This window comes from Lissotriton helveticus, chromosome 6, assembly GCF_964261635.1.
Source record: "Lissotriton helveticus chromosome 6, aLisHel1.1, whole genome shotgun sequence".
Taxonomy (NCBI): Eukaryota; Metazoa; Chordata; class Amphibia; order Caudata; family Salamandridae; genus Lissotriton; species Lissotriton helveticus.
The window spans coordinates 1622382181-1622400644 of NC_136067.1; positions in this window are offsets into that span (position 1 = coordinate 1622382181).

The window sequence follows — 18464 nt, forward strand, 5'->3', positions numbered from 1 at the left end:
ATGACTAAAGATTTGTGTCTGTTACCTCCTATTTAAGATATTTAAGAATCTATGCAAGGGGGACACATTTTTAGTCTTTAATAAGAGATAATGGATACTAATATTTGGGCGTAATTTGAACATAGAATAATGTCATTTCTTTTGTGCAATGCTCCTGCCATTTTTCAACTTTTCTTGGTTTAAAATGTTCTTGTATCTTAAATGATTTTGCATTGATGGAGGACATTTTATTTTTTGATTAAAACCCTTACAGAACATTGAGAGAATATGACAACAAAGGTATCCAGGCTTTACCAACATCAATGAACTTGTAAACATGATAAATTTGAATTCAAGAAGGAAGCGGTTGAAAATCATGTGTTTTGGTTGAATAACCCTCACTTACAAATGTCGATGAAACAAACATTTTATTGAATTTGCACATTTTTATTGCTATAGTATCAAGAATTTAGCCCATCTCACTTTTGAGAATAGTTGTTTATTAAAGAAGGAAAATCTGAAACGTTTCCATTGGAACACCCAAACAGAAGAAGAATTAAAGATGCTTAAGATGACATTCATGCAAGCTCCTGTTTATGCAAGCTCCTACTCTACGACAATCTGACACCCCCCAAAGACGTTTATTGCAGAGATTGCTGATTCTGAAGGGACAGTGGGGCTGTTCTGTTGTAATTGCAAGAAGAGGATGGACAAGAGTGACGAATTTTCTATTTGTGTCAGGTCTTGTAATATGGTGAACAGAGCTACTCAATGGTGGAAAGGGAGTTAATAGTTATGAAAAAGGCTTGTGTTGAATAGAGACAGTTGCTAATGGGTACTTATTAATCTTTTGAAACCTGGACTGATCAAATGAATCTACAGTTTGTACAGAACATGCAAAGAATGTGCTAGAATAGCAGCTAAACCAGATGGGCACTTCTATTTTCATAATTTTACTTAATTATCAATTATATTTCTGATTCAATTAATCTGTTGGAAAATAGGTATTCTGCGAAACTCTAATTTAAAAAATATTGTGAGACCCGAATATGATGGCAAGAATATCGTGATGTCAAAAATATTGTGAGACAGGATATAGAAGGTAAGAACATCACTATTTGAGTCTTTTAAATATAGTTCTACATAATATTTTTTAATTATATATTTGGGTTTTATTAGTTGTTGTGTAATAAGTTGTTATTCTTTTGTAGTTAAGTATGTTTACATGTTTTGTATGGTTTTCTTTTTTTATTTGGTGATACATTTTAAGGTTTATTCAATTTTATGTCAAATTCTTTTAGATGGGTTTTTGGATTTGTAGTGCAAAGGGTGGGACGTTTTCTAAATATTTATTTGTTAATTGTTTGTAACGTTTTTTCGATGAGTTGCTTGGGTGTAATATCTTTATACAGAGTGTCACACGAGTGGAGACCACAGCTTTTCCTTAGAGGGAGGAACATTGAGCCAGATAGACATGGTCATGATTCTTTTGTTGTGCATAAAATGGCATCTTCAAATATGTGGCTTTAAAAATCGTCCAGCTGCGGTAAATAGGTGACATGATGCTCTGTTTAGTATTAGTGTATTTATTTAAGTGTTCGGTCTTTGAAAAAAAAACATTACACCGAGCAACATTTTAAGCAACACATCTATGTCCTAATAAGGAAAAATAAAAATTATTCATAGAATTTTAAAACACTATGGGCCAGATGTAGGTGGCCCAATACCGGTCGGTAACGGCCGAAATTACCGAATTTCGGTCGTTACCGACCGGTATTGGTCATTTGGGATGTAGGGTACAGATAATCGTCCGATTCGGTAAATTTACCGAATCGGTAAAGTTACCGACTCGGTAAAGTTTCCGAATCGGTAAATTTACCGAATCGGTATTTCCCATTCATTCCTATGGGCCTTTTGGCCCATAGGAATGAATGAGAAATACAGATTCGGTAAATACCAATTCGGTAAATACCGATTCGGTAAATTCGGAAAGTCCGATACCGAATTTTACCGATTCGGTAAAAAATACCGATTTTTTCCCTGCATCTCATTTACCGATTCTTGAATACCGAATCGGTAAAATTCGGTATTTAAGAATCGGTAAATGACATTTACCTACATCTGGCCCTTAGTCCCAGTTCTGCATCTATAAGACAATTACAAAAAATTCTGTTAAAATTGAAAAACCGTATCATAGTAAAAAACCATATATAAAACAGCTAATTTCTTTGCAAGTTTTTTGCAGTATTCCAATAATTTTAAGAATCTGTTTGGGTCTCCACAAGATTTCGACCAGTTTCCTTTAAATACAGAATTAAAAGTTTTGCCCCCATACAAACTACGGGGATTGATGACCCGCCGAGCCAGGTGATTACTGTTTCTCTACTCGTTTGAATATTCATGTTGAAAAATATTTCTTTTAATACTGTCTGCTCAGTCATTGACCTGCTTGCATTGTGACATAGAAAACCCATGCTATCATGATAAAGATATGCCACACATCAATTGTATCACATTCCAGCAATTCTAACTGCATACAAAATGGCAATGAGTAAATGCCTCACCACTGATGGTTCTCATCATACGTACCTGCTCACGACTTTTCGAGAACCAAAAGACAACATGAGCATCTCATCTCCTTGAGCCTCTTTCTATTATAGCTATATAAAACCCCCATCTGTAATTCATGATTTATTAAGCACACAGCCTACAAATTATTGTGTGGCATTGTCACTTTGTATTGTTCAGCTCTTCTTCCTGATTAGGTCTTTCCTAGGAAAAAAACATGGTTGTCATAGTCTGCATGGATATTGAAAACATTCATGTGTGTGTGTGTGAGAGCTCATGGGTGCACTTATTTATGTGTGAATAGTAAGATGTACCTGCATGTTAGTTATGGCGAATGTTGCCCATGCATATCATGCGGGAGATCCTGATTTTCCATGATGGCTATGATTTCTTGCATGCTGGCATGGACCTCTCAGGTTTATTTATGTGGCCAACAAACATAGGCTATATATAATTATCCACACACATTTGCCTCATGGCATCTTAACCACTTGGATGCTAAGGTACCTGATACTCTTCCATGTAATTTCCATTGAAATCAATGGAAACTCCATGACGAGTTACCCTTGTCATTAGCATCCAAGTAACCTGCCTTTCGCGAGTGGAATTCTTACAAGCACATCTGGATTCCTCTGGGAGATGTTGCGGCAGGTCAGACCAGGGGCTGTGACTCCTTATCATTATCACGGTTGATATGTAGGCACTGCCGCAAGGTGGGTGATAATTGGCAACATGTAAAAGGAGAAAATTATCTTACACTAAACTTCATGTGTGTGTTGGATCGCCCCGCCAATGTGATTTAGTGCTGGAAATGTGATTTCAGTATACCATTCCACTCTGTGAGCCTGTGGTAGCTGTATGTGCTGAGCATTATATGTCTGCTGTTAAATGGTTGGGGAAGAGAGGAATGGTATCTAAAAATACAAGTGGAGAGATTGGGTGCAATCACACCTGCCGGAAGGAGAGACATAGGCATCTGCTGTTTTATACACACACTGGGCTTCATTAATGTGAATTACGATATCTATCTAAATACCTAGGGTGCCTTGTCATAGTGGCATGCTGGATAAGTATACACATGAGTTCATGTACAATATAATATTTAGCCGATTATCATATGGTTATATACTCACCAAGCAGACACATGCTATACTCAATAGCCTCAAATGACTGACCCACTGAAAAGTAGCTATCACATCTTAAGCCAGTTTAGCAAGCATATATATTCAGGATGGGATCTCTGGCAGCATATGTGACTAATAGTACATCTATACAATGCCATTGTTTAGGGTAGTTTATTTATTTATAATGAACGCAAAAGACAGGACCCCAGCTTGAGGGCGCAGTAAGAGAAAACATATAAAAACCCAGTGGGCCAACCAACATAACGGCATTGAAATGAAGAACCCCTTGTTGACTGCTTTGCACCAAATATGGCATGTAGCTATACTAGTGCACAGCCTGTGAATGGTACCAAAGTATTATAACCAAAGTATTGTCTGTCAGAACAATTGTATTCTAAATATCGTTACCAAAAATATTGCCCCATTGAAGTTAAAAACAGAAAAAGTACACTCAATGGGACGATTTTTATGTAAACAGTGTTTAGGACACAGCATTTTTTCTGAATATATTTTTGCTAACAGGGGCCAGATGTACGGCCGTTTTTAGCAGTTGCAAACAGAGAATCGGGCAGTTTGCGAGAGCTAAAATGGCAATTGCAATGCACTAACCCTATTTTGCGAGTCGGTAACCTATTACCATCTCACAAAATAGGGTTTGCGGGTCGCTAGTAGGGAGGTGCGTTGCAAGGGCGTTCTTTCCTGAAAGTGAGTCGCAGTGGCATGTATGGATGTTTTGTGACCGGAATGCGGTCGCAAAAGATTCATATTTTACCGACTCCATGAAGGAGGTGGTAACCCATTCGCAAACGAGAAGGTGTCTCTAAGGGACCCCTTCTCCATTGTGAATGTGGCGCCAACATTTTTTAAAGCAGGAAGTGGCCCCACAGACCACTGCCGACTCTTAAAAAATGTAAAGAAAACTTTAAATTTTTCTTTTCTGAATGCATCCTGTTTTCCTTTAAGGAAGTAAGAAATAATATAGGCCTTGCTGAAATGTGTCTTGAGTTTGCACTACCAAGCCAAAACTTGGTAAGACAAGCTGTTTTCCTTAAAAGTCTGCACATGTTGTTATCATCTGAACCTGATACTCTAGCAAAGCTGTGTTGGCAGGAACTTAATAATTCTAATTTTACAAATGTTTGGAGATCCTATTTTTCTGAGTGCCTCCACACCGTTGACTATCAATTATCTGGATTTCAAACAATTAATAAAACCAGCCTAAGATTCTTTTTAAAGCGAGTAACAAAACAACTATCCTTTACAGTGGACAAAAAGATCCTGACAGGGAAAAAGCATGCTTGGACTGTTATTAATGGTTCCGCGAAACGTAAGGTCCAGCCCTATTTGAGGGTTCATTTTTCAGCGTGTATGAAGTCCAACTTTCTATGGTTGCGATTTGGCGGTACTTCACCAAGGATGGTATAGCAAGATGTATTCCAGAATGGGCAACATCTTTTTGTAGACGATGTGGTTATGATAAAGAATCCTTAGCGCATAGAATTTGTACTAGTCCACGATTATTACAGGCACAATGAATTCTGCTAAAGCCATTGTTTTAAGTTTCAGAAGTGAGAACTTGCCACAAAGCTGTCAATTTCTGTATATCAGGCAGGTCAATTCCAGTAATTTGTCGTTTGGTGAAGTTTTTGACCCTGGCTGAGAACTTGTTGAATTCCGCTTAGACTTGGCCTTACCTCGATAGACAGTGTAATGTTGCAAAATCAGGATGAATTATTTTGATACTTATTGATACTACTTATATGCGTTATTTATCATCAGTATGTATTTTATTACAAACATTGATGAATTGGTGGCATTGACGGTCTAGGTTTCCTAACGTTAATCAGTAATAGAACATTGAAATGATTTTAAAAAGATAGTCTTTGTTTTGCTATATTTGGATTGCATTGAGAAAACTCAAATATTTTGTAATACCAAATTAACACTATGGGGCCGATTAGGATTGCGGTTTTTCCGCATCCTCCGGGCCGGCGGAAGTGTCTGCCGGCCCGGAGGATGCGGAAAAACCGCTGCAGAGCCTTCAAAGACCCCCCGCCAGATTAGGATGGCTGGGGGGTCAGGAGACCGTCTGCCGCTTTTCCGCCGCGGTCGCCTTCCGACCGCGGCGGAAAAGCTCTAACATGTCTGGCGGTGTCTATCAGACACCGCCAGGCATATTAGGATGTCTGCTTTTCTATGCCTTTCCACGGCGGCATTTCCGCCGTGGAAAGGCATACGGACTTTTTGTTTGGGGGACCGTTGCGGCCCCCATGGGTGAAGGGGGGGTGGTGGTTGCACATGGGGGGTACCTATGGTACCTCCCTGCCTTTGCGTGCACGAAGCGGCAGGCACCACGCGGTGCCTGCCGCTTCGTGCATGCAAAGGTAAACATGCATTTTTTTAACCTTGCGGCCGGTGCTGCTTCAAGCAGCACCCGCCGCAATGTTAAAAATACAGGATGTGACCGCCAGGGTGGCGGTCACATCCTAATTTGCACGGAGGGACCGCCGCTGCCCCTGCGGACGGTCCCTCCACCTCTGGGGTGGCGGACGGACTCAGGTCCGTCCGCCATCCTAATAGGGCCCTAAATTCGGTCTTGATAATGTCTAGCTTGCACTGACACTTTAAGCATTTTAACATCATTCTGCTACAATTCCTGAAACTATTGCTCATTCTACTTTATTGAATGCACTTGGTTGAATGTATGCTTTGCTGTTTTCGATCAAAATTGTGTCAAATGGTTGTGTAACTTTTATATCTGGCCTATTTTTAATTGGTTTTATGTGATGTGTGCCACAACTGTTTCATCAAGACACATTGTAATGTTTTTAGTAATCAATCAATATTTTTTTCTTATCTTATCTCACTAGCGAAAACTAGTTCCGAAACTACAGCAAAATAGCAAGCACCTTGACAGAAAGGGCAAAGGAATTGTTTATTCCTCATTCTGGATGCCGAAGTGCCTTCCCGTTCTACAAATATGTCTTAGATACCAGGTGGAAGGAAGCAATACCTCCACCCCTGGACTGGAGGACACCAAAAACACCCCTGGAAAAAATGCTCAAAGCTGCCCTACTTTCTTCCTCCTCTCTCACTCTTTTTTTAATCCATTCTGTGTCTCTCCTCTCTATTTTCTGTCCCTCTGTCAGAATTATCTTGCTTTCTTTCTCTCACCACTTCCCTTGGTTTTGTTGCTTATGCCCCTGCTGTGCCTGCTGAAGTAAATGCCAGGGAGCTGGAGAGAGTAAGAGAGGAGCCAGTACTATTTATATTTGTACATTTGACCTATTTGAATAAAGTCATAGCAATTCTTGTATGTTATCTCCATTCTAGTGCATGCTTTTGCTTAATACACCCGTTTGAATGAATGTAGACGTTGATCCACCAAAATATGGGCAGCGGAACTGACATCAAACACGCTTTCACACTTGGATTGACCCCTCGTCCCTCAAAGGCATCTTTGTGCTGCTGAAGTGGTAGGGAGAGGAAATTAGAGAAAATGAACAGGGCTCTAAAATAGTGCTGCATGAAACATTTCAGTGCTGCTTTGTTTGATTGAGAGAAAATTGCACAGCACTAGTTTTAATATGAGTTGTTACCAGTCAATGATGTCATGCGCAGTGATCAGTAGCGGCTAATCCGCTAAGGCAGAAGAGCGTCGCCCCACCGCTCCTTGAGCAGTGCAAAATAAAATTAAAATGATAATAACAAGAAGTTATTATCATTTTATTTTTCCTCGCTTCAGCGAGGTCAGGCGGGGCGGGGCTTGGTTTGCACTCCCTCCCTGCTTCCTCCCTCTAGGACTGGACAAACCATCATGCGCACTTGGTATGTTCTCCATTGGGCTGTGTTGTTATCCACAGTATGATCTAGGTCCAGATAATCCATAGATGCAGCGTTGTGGCAATATTTGATCTATATTAGTAAGTGTCTATTACACAGATGACGATGTGAAAGAGAGTTTGAGTGTTGGAATAACAAAGGTATGATGAAGAAACAGATATAAAGGCAGTGGCGACTGCCTCTGAACGGAGTTGGCGTGTGAAAATAAAAATAAAACATAAACTTACCTTCTCCGCCACTCCTCCTTCTGCTGGCAGCACTGGATACACCCAAGCTTCCGGACTCTCCCAGCCAATGACGATGCTGCCTGAGCAGCATCGTGATTGGTCTGAGCTGCCTGCTTGGCCGCTCATGCAGCCAATTGGGACTGAACACATGTGCCGTTTACAAAGCATCTATGACACATTGGCTCATCATGCTATTTTGAAGTGAGCGATAGTGAACTTGCAGTGCTTTAGGGTCCACACATGCCTCTATTGCCTTGTGGGAAATCCAGTCTAACCCATTGTTTACAATTCTCCTTCTGTGACAACAATTCAGATAGTTTCCAGAATTCTCATAGACTCTGGTTTAGACTGATGGGGACATGTTAAATCTGAGTAATGGTAACCTACCTTTGCTGTAGGGTTACAAGTCCAGTGCACAAACTTGTGATGACTGTGCTACAATGCAACGATAGTATAAACCAAACCATAGGGATGCCTGCCACTCACTGCTTAATTTGAGGCGGTGATTGCCAGCTGGGGGGGGCCACCAGCGCTCATTTTTGGGACCGGCGCTTCTTTGTTCTCATTTGACATCTCCGGAGGAAAACAAACACAGGGGAAAGAAGGCGGAACAGAAATATGGAAAAAACGTCTCAAAAGGATAAATCAGGGACCTGCAAGACTGAGGTAAAGGAGCAGAGAGCGTCTGGTAATGGATTAGAGAGGCAAGGGTTGGACTGAAGACTGTGCAACTTTGGTAATCGTGAGCTGCGGGCTTCTGGGCAGAGTTGGGCACCGGCACTATCTTTTTTTAAATTAAACACTGTGGCAAACCTGGGCACAAAATATCTTATTAAGGGTTCTTCTTTGCTTATCACTTAGGGCCTAATTTGAGTTTATTAGCAACATGACAGATTTACTGTTAGGCATATTATAAGTGCCATTGGCATTGAAGCACTTTATTGCAAGTAGCACGCAACTGAGGAACCCAATGTTAGTGGTTAATCTATTAGAGATTGTTGGTTATTGTAATTAGTCATGTGCTTTGAAGAAAACATTGCATGCATTTACTTGAATTACTTTCTGCTATATTAATACCAGGTTGGTGTGATCATTAGTGGGGACTATGTGGTTTCTGGTTATGTTATGTTATTTAAATTGATAAAGCTCATTACTACTTTGAGGCATCTAATCGCTATACCAGAATTGATACAAGTATCAGAAAGGGGTAAAAGATGTGCTAAGTCCTGAATAACCAGGTTTTTACCGCTTTCCTAAAAGCAAGGAGGCTGGGCGCTGTTTTTATACCAAGAGGAAGTAGGTTCCTTTTTTTAGAAGCTTCACATACAATGCTTTTACCTCCCCATCGTGCTTGTTTAAATCTAGGCACTACTAGTAAATGTGACTTTGCTGACCGAAGAATTCTGGCAGGGAGATACTGTTTAAAACTCTGCTTCAGGAAATCCGGATCAAGACCATGGACTGCCTTATAGAATAGACAAAGTGCTTTAAATGTAATTCTCTGTTTGATGGGGAGCCAGTGTAGATTTTTTAGCTCTTTCGATACTGAGCAGAATTTGGGAATTTTCAACAGAGTTCTTGCTGCAGTATTTTGTAAGACCTGAAGTTTGTTAATATTATACGTATGAATGGTCAGCAGCAAGCTATTGCAATAATCTATCTTGGACATGATTAGGGAAGTAACTAATGTCTTTTGCAGATTAGCGGGTATAAACAGCATAATTCTTTTTATGATTCTGAGGGTATTAAATATAGAGGAAGTAAGTTAGTTCACGTGATCACAAAAATTGATTTTAATGTCAATAATGACTCCCAAGTTTCGGGCCTTTTCCACTGGGAGGGGAATGGGTCCCAGAGTTGCTTGCCAAACTGACTTACCTCATAACATTTCTTGTGGTACGAAAAGTAAGACTTCAGTCTTATCTGCATTTAATTTAAGGCACTTGTTCATCTAATCATGGTCCGCCATTGTGAATGGCTGATGCGATAAATTGTGTGGGGGAGAACAGGTAATGTTAGATTACAGGGATAGGGTTATAAAGCAGAGAGGTCAAATGAAGAATTACAATAAGAAGTATTTAGGCAGGCAGGCATGAAAGTGAGGAGGCCATACTAAGAAATAAAAGGTATGCAGAGGATGGAAGGTAAGAAGAGGATCATTATAAAGAAAGAAAGTATGCTGCCATCAATTTTTTCATGCAAGGTTTTAGGAGTATAGTGGGAGAAGGCTTTCTGAGATTGCAAGCAATCGGAGAAGGGAAGCTGTAGAAAGAAACAACATTATACGTAGTGCTCTAAATCCTGGGCAGACAGCTTAAACATGTGATTCTGAGTGTACAAATCATTTAAACCTTAAGAGCCTAGCATGTTGTGTACCATGCCCAAGACACAGAAGCATATCTTGCTTGTCTCAACTGCTACACAAGATCCAGACAGCTCTATGGGGTTTCCATGGTGGATGGGATATCCGTCTTGTGAGTGGTGGAGTAACCCCTCCACTGAACTCTAAATCAGATCCTTAGTATCTACATTTCTAGTTTTCTTTTTAGAATTGTCGGGGACAGAAATCAATTAATGCCAACTCTCCAAGCTATTGTTCTAATTAGGGAAGACCTTTAATGGTTTGCTAATTTCCTTTATATTTTTTATATATGCGATCATTTTGAACTCACATATGGTATTGATTTCTGAAGCTACATTTTTGTTTTTCAGAGAATTCTATGGGACATATATATCATTTAATGTCTACTCCTCAAGCAAATTTTCTAAATAGGTAAGATCTTTCCCAGTTTGGTCATTCCTTGGATCCTTTGGTATTTTTTTGCATGGTATTTTACCTCATGGGCAGCTTATAAAATATCTTATCTGTAACTCTGCAGATGAGATCCATTTGGACGCACATATGGCACTGATGTGTGAGGATCTGTTTTTCTTATTTAGAGAATTGTCTGTGACAAAGATGTCAATTAGCGCCTACTCTACAAGCTATTGTTATTTAGGTATGACCTTTACGTGTTTGTTCCTTCCTAGAATGGTGTTTCACCTCATGTCTAGCTTTTAAACTATCTTCTGTGTAACTTTCCAGATGAGATTTGTTTGAACTCACATATGGCAATGACATGAGTCAGCCATAAATCAGGTTTTTGATTCTCCTTAAAATAAGCTTTTTAATTATGTTTCTTGTTCCTGGAATGAGTTTAGTTTAATCATACAGTTTTGCTTATTCTGTTTGAATTTAGAGATGCTCCACATTGATTCCTTAATTCTGATTATGACCCTTGGACTTAGCAGTAATAGGCTGAAATGTGACTTTCTGTAGTGGCCTAATGAGGTATTTATAATACACCAGGGCCACAAATACGAACATTTGGTTGAATGATCAATATTGTCCATAATTTTGCAATGTGCCGTTAGCCATTGCCCTTACTTCTGAATGTTCAGCTGCTATTCTTTTACTTTGTATGAGCACTTGAGCAGTGCGCTTTTCATATTTGCACAGTCAGTCATGTATCAATATACTGAACTAAACTCACTACTACCGGAGCAGGTATTCTTGTACCTTAATCTTTGAGTGTTAATGTTAATGTTAAAAATATTTATTGAGCTCAACGTTCACCGGGTAGGTTTCTTGGCGCTGGGGGGGACGAGCTCCTGGAGTGTAATCGTTAAATTACCATGCCATTGGCCGCATGGACCTTTGTTCGTCAACAAGGAGAGTTGATAAGGAGCAATCATTTACATCAAACACCATGAACATTGAAGTCCAATCGAGGCTTCACAAGAATCGACAGAGTTGGTGTGAGTTAAAGGGTTTTATTAATGAATTAATTCAAATTGATTTGTTTGTTTAGTAAATATTAAATGTGTGTCATCATCATTACAGATTCAAATAATCAATTAGTCAATATTTCAAAACAAGATAATATACTACATTAGTAGGAAATACAAAGAAAATAGAGAAAATAAAACAAATGTGTTCCATAAAGGAAATCCCTAGTCTAAACTAATAGAGGTTTAGGCATAAAAGGCATTTTCTTTAATAAGCAAGGTAAGGTGTCAGTTTCTGAAACCCAAATGAAGGGTTCTGATAAGAGAAATAGAAATGCACAGACATGAAGCCTTAGCACTTAAGCAATAGAAATTTACAAAGCTGGAAAATATTCTATATATCAGCTGGCACACCTAGTCTCTGAGTGTGAAGGGGGAGGGCTCAAATGAGGTATTTTCTTTCCACTAATATAGTTCTGTTAAATCATAATTGCAAAAATATTTGCATTCCCTGTTCCCAACAAACAATCAATACTCAGCAAACTCTGAGAGCAGGTTTTTCTCACATTCTCACAATGAAGTACAGAATCAAGTCCTTAAAATGATACACTGGGCACAGCTTGTGATTCAGACAGTTCTTCCCAAGAGTCATGTTTCCTACCATCTCCTCTCCTCCCAGTAAGAATATCACTATCAGTGTCTAATACGTAATAAATGCTATTCACTAGCTAACAGAAGAGCTGTGGACAGTTACAGCATCTGCAGTGGAAGAAAATAACCATCTTGTGCAAGAAAACAGTTTAATACGAAAACAGGCCTCAGCGCTAACATGTAAAGTCTACATTTAATATGACATCAGTAATCCAGCAAACGTAAGTCAATACATTATGTTTCTTCATTTGTGCACTTATGTCGTCTAAATATGATTACCTACTACAAATTTACATTTAATATAAATGTGTTACTCAGCATAAAATGTGCACTTTACAGAAAATTGCGCTTAATTTTCAAACTGTGAAAATTCGTTCCATCACCACCTACATATAGTCATTAACTGATTGACATACGGCTTTCAAGATGCACAATAATGCTAATGTTTGCAAGAGAAATCGTTGTTTTAGATAACACCATAATACTATTGAATGGAAATATTCTTCCCACAAATACTGACATCATTCTAGCAGGAACTATGTCAGGGAAAAAGTCCACCTCAACAGAGAGGATATGAAACACGGCAGACAGTCCACCACAGGTGTGGTGTGGGGGTTTTTCCACCACCACACAAGTGGATTTTTAGCCCATCTACCAAAAGTTCATTGAAGCCCAAAATCAGTGGAGACCGCTTTCTATAGTAACTGTGCCTTTGCTTTGTAAAAATAAGTCTACCCACTTGTTTTGGAATGATGCTGTTGGTTTTTTGATGGTATCCATTGGGGCCTGGAAATTCTAGCTTGTGAATTGCAGGAGATTCAAGCTAGAAACATAAGCTGCCTTGGCCGACCTCCTCCTATAGCGAGGGGGCACATAAATCTCCCTCCCCTTCCCCCCACGCCCTCAGACTCTTCTGCTTCCTGATGCCCTCCCTAACTCCACCGCCTGATACCAGCCTCCACTGTGGATTTTCACCTGGAAAATTCAGCCCGGTTACTCCTCAAATTATTGTCCCATCAGATGCAAATTTTTGATTATTATTTTCCAATAGTTGATATTTGTGTATGCAATATTTAGGACACATATTTTAGTCATATTAGATTTTGTCAACAATGACCTGGTGCCACACTCTGGAGGCCCCCAAACTGAACTCATCATTTAAACTAGGAAATGGAAAAAACGCCAGGTCTTACTGGTCTTGCTGAATCTCTGGACAGTTTTTCCTGTTGAGGGCGATGGAAAGGGAGTTGCACGTGTTTGTGGGTTAGACCCAAAAATAATCTGCTGCACTTCCTATATATCTTGAACCTGAAGACCACTTTTCTTGTATCATCGTAGGAACATAGACAGTATCGTGCTTAGCAACAAACATGTTTTTGGGAAAGAAAAGAAGATCCCAATTTGCAAAAGGTGCTTTGTGCAATTTAAAAAGACTTGAAGAGATTGGTTGTTTGAAAAAGAAGCCACTGAAGACAATTTATAGTAGGTGAAATGTGATCAGACGTTTTCTCTCCATGTCGTAACCGGGCAGAGGCACACACACTACAAATTCAAATCTCTTGTCACTGACATCAAGCATAAGATAACTAAACAATAAGGTTCTCTCCAACCTATTTCTACAATCCACAACACAAGCATATTTTCAAAGGCTTTGGAAATCCCAACAAGATGACCCATCTGTTATCTCTGGTGTGATATTATTCCAGAAACATTAGCAGATTGGCACTACCTGAACTGAGTGAGCCAGGTGATGTTTTATTAACATTTTGTACCAGTCATTCTGCTACCAATCAATTAAGAAATTTAAATGGGACTGAACAAAATGTAATGCCTCAAATCTGGGTCCTTGCTTAGTGTAGGAGCGGGTGCAGCATATGCCATATGTGACTCATGACATAGGGCTTGATTGGCTGTAAGAATATTTTAGTTGGTACCCCCTTCTAGCCTTTAACACTTAATTAGAATGTAAAATTGACTATACTGTGCCTTTTGGATAGAACATAATGCAGAAAGCCATGACACATTATCTGCGGAATGTGCACGCCTATACACCTTACATGCTTATTCAAATGTCATTTTAAGCTGGGTTATGCGTTTAATGAGATAATGAAGGTAAGTACAAGTGTGAATAGCACAGACTCCTCTCAATTATCAGTGTACATGTTATGCATGCCATGAAGATGCAAACACCTAATCCCATAAATGAACATTTGAAACACAAGCCGGCTCTAGCAAATGCCAGTGGAGCAAAGAAACTGAGCAGGTAGTGACCAACTAGACAGGTTTAAGAAAATAATCTCTCAGGGAGGTTGCACAACCTGCTCAGGATTGGGCCTTTGTTTGTAAAATGAAATTAGTTTACAGGAGGATTGCAGAATGGTGTGGCACAGGTTCAAGTAATATCAAAAGCTGGCTTCTTAAGAGCAAAACTTGCAGGTTTTGCCACCAGACTCTCCGTGGCACGCCTCTATCAGTACCCCCTTCTTTTACGCTTTGCAAAGAGATGGGTGTAAGGAATCCAGGGTGGTCTCACTTTCACTGTATAGACTTCAATGTGTTTTTTCTTATGTCCATCACCCTATCACATCCTTGCACTTGTGTCCCGTCTCTGCTTAGGGAGTGCAATCATGACCTGCAGGTAGATGAGGAGGAAGAGGGTTGGCACATGTGTGAAATGTGAAAGCCAATGGTGGATGAGTTCCCTTTGAATGGCATTGTGTGGCATTCCGTTTGGGAATGCCCTACTAGTTTCTACCATCTTGGATAGATTGGGGATTCAGATGCTGCTAGAATCTCGGATGAAATTGTAGCTGCAATTATCTGCTCTTCTAAATTACTTAACTCAGTGGGTGCACTTGCTTCCCTTTTCTTCTTTTGAAGCTGAGCCACCCTTCTAGTATCAAGAAGTGATCCTAAAGTGGGACCAGATGTCTTAAGGAAGTTTGCAATTGGAGACGCTGCCATTCCCAAAATCACGGGGTATGTGACTGCAAAATGACTATTTCCAATGTACAAAACCAATATTACAAGTGAAAATGTTTTTCCGACCAGTAAAATAGGCTTTGAGTCTCAACTCAATTTGGAAGGGGCGTTAAAGCAGTCTTCCTTCAAAATTGTGATTCAGTATTGTATGTATCATTGGTTTGTGACCAAAATTCCAGTCACAAACCATTCACAAGTAACCAACTACTCAAAGGAATTAGTAACTGAATCGCAAATGGCAAGGGGTGTCATTAGAAGCCCTAACCCTTTGGAAATCATGTTGCCAGTCTCAGGGAGAATCAGTAGTGTTCCCGGGAACTACTGCTTACTCTGCCTGATGTTTTCCCAAACTGGAAACATTTATGATTTTTAAAATGGCATCTGTTCCTTTAAGGAACTTGAGCTGCTCAAAGAAAAGTTTCACATTTGGGAACACAAACACAGGGATGGTGGTCTGCTAGTGTGCCACCTACCTGTGTTTGAAGCCAATCACAGGGGGTTGCAAATTGTAACCTGCTTAATTAGTATTCTTAATGTTCCCATGAGGCACAGGGTCAGACTGATTTGCATATGGCCATGTCTGAACTGGGGTGGCAGAGTGGGCTAAAGAACGGTGATGGATTAAAGCCAGATCTGTTGACTGGGGGTGAGCGTTTGATTGGTTCAGATGCTCCGTCCATCACCACACCCTTTTGTACTAATTAGTATTCTTAAGGCAGGCAGTTCTGTGAGCCCTTGCAAACTGTGATTTTATGAAACACCCTAACGATACACAGGTTGGTTCACAACATCCAAGTCCATCTACAAAAATTCAGCGTGCAATTTGCAAATACATTTGGAGGATGGATTCTTAATACAAAGCGTCCATGGACCTTTGTGGCCATTTTGTGGTTCTGGTGTTCAGTGCCTGGGAGCAGACACCAATGCAGGGGGCAAGATGGAGACTAGATGATATGATCAATGAGAGTATTAGACCAGCGTCTTCCATCAGAATCAGCAAAGGTCTACCAGGATGAACGTCATCTATGAAGGAAGCATTGAAGCCAATAACCTCTTTATCCTGGTCCTTAGGTAAGAAATTGAAATTGACGGCAGAACAGTACTGTTCTGTGTGACACGATAGAAGGTTGGGAGGGTTTAGCCTCTGGGTTTCAATGTGTAGGGAACCAAAAGGGACATTGGGGTAAAGAATGTCAATAATCTGTAGGCAAACTGGTCAAGTGAGACAAGCAAGATGTGTTTTTTATTTTCAGCAAATATCCGTGCCCTGATTTTCATAAAGTCAAGTGCCAAGCTCCCAGAAAGGACAAAAGGACAGTACCTTCTGTTTCCATGTCTTCTGAATCTTTCTAGGCTATATATGTTCAGATGTGGTTTACTTTCTTTAGGAAGATTGCCTATTTCAGCTATTCAAATTAACGTACTTTTCGTTATGCCTTGCTATAAATGAGGTCATTTTATAGCGCATATTCTTCTACTGATATGGTCTCAATGCTGTACAGGGGTCCAGCTTCTAACTACACTTGATTTTGAACATTCCATCTCAGTCCATCATAGAGAGTTTATTATGTGGTGTTTATTAGTCATTTCCATGTAAATATCAGTGTAATGTCTTTGTGCTTGGTGACTGGGGTAGGACGGCTTACAAAATTGATTACATGTCATCTAGATCACCTGGTTTACCATTGAATGCTTTTTATGAGCATTTTATCCATTTTCAAGTTTTCCACAGCAAGCAGATGCACCAGGCTCATCCACAGAGCTCTCTTCAGACACAAACAGAGGCCTTCAGTGTGAAACAATGTTGTCCATAAATCATTTTGTCCAGCTGCTATCAGGAAAAAAATCTGCTGCCTCACAACAAGCCGGTACAAAAGGGGGTGGTGATGGACGGAGCATCTGAACCAATCAAACACTCACACCCAGTCAAAAGATCTGGGTTTAATCCAGCCTCACAACAAGGGCTTCTGAAGCACTTTCTCACGCCTGGAGCTTTTTCATCACTTCAGAAGTGCTTCATCAACAGCTCCAAATGAGCTAATCTGAGCCAATGTGACTAGCTTTGGGCATAAACTGTGTCCTTATGCCTCTTGAAAGGGCCTGAACACTCAAGCCTTCATGCTGTGCTGATTGTTGAATCAAGGCAAGAGTTTTTGAATGGTCTCCATCCCTCATTCCAGGCTTGAACGTTGAGCAAATTGCTCATTCATTGTACGCGTTTTAGAAACTCAGATCCTTTCAGTCAGGCTTTGAACATTATGCTCGACATTCCAGCTGTTAAAACTCTTTCTCCCTCACGGTTCTCTCAAAGTCACCTCCAGAATGTATTCCCCCCAACCCCAGATGGCAGCCTTTGTTAGATTGATGAGAGGACTCAAAAAGATTTTTAAGAGGCTTATGGAGAGTTTGGCAGACGTTACTCAGCCACAAACATGGCTGTCTGCCAAACTTGTGGTTCCACAGCTCCATGCAGAGGGAGGTGGAACCACCATGTTTCCATCGGCAAACATCTTTGATCAATGGCCCAACTGACATTGGTCCATCCATCAAAGGACCTCAGCCCATCCCAATTTATAGCAGATGTTCCAGCATAATTCTTCCCTGTTCTTGACTGTCAGTGAAAACCTGGTGGTCCAGAGAAGGAAAACAAATAAATGACCGCATACTCTGGGTGAAAGCTCCAAGCACGTAAGGGTAATTTGTGTTTTGTTTTTCAGTAGCAAGTTCCAGCTATGGAAGTTTTTTTGAAAGAAGTAAAAAGCTTTGCTGTGCGAATGGATTGAACATGGTGCCCACACAGAAAAGCTTCAGGGCCTTCAGCATAGCCAAAATGGCAGCTGCTCCATAGGATGCACAGAAATCTATGCATTTATTTATTTATTTATTTATTTATTTTAAAGGTTTTATATAGCACTGGCTAGACCCGGAGGTATCAGAGCGCTTTACATGAGTATCAGACCATACTTGCAGGTTTTATCGTTTCAAAGGTTACACAGTTATTAGAGCATGGCAACATAGTGACATGTGTCTCGTGAAGAACTCTACATATAACAGGCTGTAGGCCACCAGCCAGGGCAACTGTGTGCATCCCACCACTGACCTGGTGGAATGGAGTGCAGCCTGCTAAATTATAAATAATCCCCTAATTCCTTGGGAAGACAAAAAAACACACCTTATAGTATAAACCCCCTACTTTCCCTCCTGAACGTAGTATAATGAAAGAGAGGCTAAATCTATTTTAGGGAACTGAGAAAACACAAGCCACAGTGGGAATTATATGCTAAACGCAGCTCAGATAAAAAGTGTAATGGCTTTCAGATTT